Here is a 3,161-nt window from a genome sequence, read left to right on the forward strand (position 1 = left end):
TTTCTCTTTCTCTTTCTCTTTCTCTTTCTCTTTCTCTTTCTCTTTCTCTTTCTCTTTCTCTTTCTCTTTCTTTCTCTTTTCTTTTTCTTTTCATGTTTTGTGGTTGTGGTCTCACAAACCTACAGAGAGGCATCTAATAATCACTTTAGAAATGTTCAAATGAGGACATTCACTCTTTTCTAACACAAAGTATAGATGTGACAGGATTTGTTAGGGGGGTATAGTGAAAGCTTTGTAACATACTCCCGTTCTTTCCCTATAAATACACCATCTATAAATGAAGACCCCCGGTCTTAAAGGTGTGACTCTCCTCACTGGCTCTGTCCTCTTTCTGTCCAGTGTGTCCACATAAATGCAAACTCTGTGTCACTTAACGTATTTAAATTAGTTTTTCTAACCCAGACTGGGTTATGGGTGGTTTGGGGTGGTATTTTTCCCTCTCCATAAATTATACATGGCTTTTCCCCATCATAAATCAGCATTTCCCAGGATCAGCATTGGTGGCAGAAGAACCAATCACCCCACAAGTAGCAGAGGGAATGCCCCTGCCCGTTTTAGCACTGTTTTTCTGGTTGGGTTTGGGGTAAAAAAAGGGGAGAGGGACAAAAAGCACTCTGTCACTCAGAAAGGGGCCATTTCTTTAACCTGTCTCCCTCACACCCACGGGACAGGTCGGCCAACTCTGCCTCCCCACACACATGGGCATTTCGGTGGGGGTAACAGGGACCCTTCTGAGGGTGCTGCAACCTCCCATCCGTCCCCTACCAACACTGGCTGGTGAGGCAGGATATGGTAGGCCACAGGCTTTGGGGGGCACTGAAAGGTTCACCCCGAGATCTGTATCTGGGTTGTGGGGGGTAAAGTAGACTGGGATTTGATGTTCCTCACATCATTCCCTGTCTCCATGCAAGTTCAGCCCTGAGATGCAGCTGCACACCCGCGGGTGCGCCTCCCCTACATGTTGGTCAGCCCCAGCTGGGGGTCATCTTGTGGTGTGACCTCCTCTCCCTAAACTCAATAGGTTTTAGCATCTCAGTTCTGGTGGGCTAGGGAGAGGGGTAGCATCCGGAAGCCCCTTCTAAGGGGGAAGAAGCAGAGGGTCGTTTTGCATGTAGAGAACATCCCCAGAATGCTCTGGCCTTTTATGGCAGAAATGGTAAAGAGATATGGGTGCTTGCAGATCCCGATCTCCCTCCCCTTACAAAGGACAAAGCTTGATGAAATAGCCGGGGTGTGAGGAAGTATCGGCTCTACCCCTGGGACAAAGGTGGGAGTGAAGGAAGGAGAAAGAAGAGGGAGCTGGATGGCACCTCCCAGGCATCTCGTCTAAAGAGAGGAGTGGCTGACGTGTTGAGGACGCAGGAAAATAAAATCTGAGTTGGAGCAGGATCAAACACAGCATCTGAGGCCATGCCTGTACCCTGTTTCGTCTTGATATGCAATTAAATTACACCAAATTCCTCTTTAAATAATGTCGTTGAAAATCCTTCTTTAAGATTCAAGGATGTCTGAGGTTAAGTAGCTTTTAAAACGTCAGTTCTAAATGGCTTATGCAATGACTAGTTACCTTCAAATCCTAAAACCATTATAAATATGCCATACATATGAATGGCAGTTTATCTCTACCTATTACTTTTTAAAATGAGGAAAGCATTCTTAAAAACTACTTGCAACACTTTATTTTAAGAAAGTAGATATTAATTTTTTTTTCACGTATCCTTTTATGACCAAGTACATGTGTAAATTGGAAAGCATCCAGAGCACCTCTATTATTTGCCAAATGATTTTTAGTTGAGGCATATTATTCCCAGTATAACCAAGGTATAGGGTATATCAATAAAATGAACATCTGTGATTTTGGCAGGAGAGGAAAAAAAATTTAAGAGTTGCTATAAAAGTGGTTAAAGCATTTGTGTAGAGGGAAACACGTCTGCAAAGGAGTAAATCGACTATTTAAACAGCCATGCCGAAAACGGGATCTCTGCTGTATAGTTAAAAAAAGGGACTCGCGAAATTCCTCGACAAAAACGCGATCCTGGATGTAGCTTTCTGCTAACATATCCCGGGCAGTGAATTTAAAATCCTGGGATGTTTTCTAGGCAAGGATTGCGCTCGCTTGCTCGCTCGCTCTCGTTCTCGCTCTCGCTCTCTCTCCTTAACAGCAGAGCGTTTAGCTCGCAGGAATGTATTAGCCACAGTTTCCTCCTGTCAATGTTTAAGAATGCCCAGACTCCAACAGGCTTCATTTTTCCTCTTCACAGCAAAATATCTGCGAGAGATGTTCGGGTTTGCAAAGAGTTTTAAGAGGGAATCTGAGTACAGAAGAAGAGCATGGCATAATGCATTGGCATAATAATTAACCGTATGCAATATTAATCGTCGTGTGATGTTTGTTATCAGGCAGGAGAGCGCACTCAAATGAGGTTTAACAAATATGAGCGTTATTGATCAAATACAATGAATAAATATGCATATGTATTGTTTATCTGTGCACACATGTATACACACAAGCGGGAGCGCCATCCTTATTGAAGATGGGAAGAACTGTCTGCCACCGCTCCTGCCTCTCTCTCCGCTCTGCCCCTGTGCCAAGGGGACGTGGAGGAGTTGGGTTTTGGTATTTTTTGTAGCACAAAGTGTTGCAAATACGGAAAAAAATAAAGTTCACTAATAAAATTGATCTCAGCATGAAGTATAATAGTAAAAAAATGCTTCTGAGTAAAACCCGAGGAGCTCGCTGGCTGTGGCAGCGTTGTCGCAAACCATCTGGTGCATATTAAAAGTGGTGCTGTAAATATTGCTGGAAACTAATGCGGTACCCGATCCTATAGGCGCAGGGGCCTGCGATCTTTCCATATGCTCTGGATAGCGTGGCACACGGAAAGGTGTCACATCCGCCAGGAGCTCTTCGGGCATGATTTTGCATAATTCTGACGAAAGTTTGTCCCGACAGAGAGGGGGGAAGGAGAGAGGGGAGTCAGAGGAAAGGCCTCTCTCCCCGTCCCTCTCTCTCTGACGACGATAGGGTACGAAGCTGCTGACGTCACTTCGCATCAGGGCCGGGGAGCAAACGTGACCTAGGCAGGAGCTCATCTGTTTCTCATCACTTGGAGAGTTTCTGTCTCTCCCTTCTCACCCTTCTTCCCTCTCCCTTTCTGTCT

This window comes from Manacus vitellinus, unplaced genomic scaffold (assembly GCF_001715985.3).
Source record: "Manacus vitellinus isolate BGI_N305 unplaced genomic scaffold, ASM171598v3 scaffold_136_pilon, whole genome shotgun sequence".
Taxonomy (NCBI): Eukaryota; Metazoa; Chordata; class Aves; order Passeriformes; family Pipridae; genus Manacus; species Manacus vitellinus.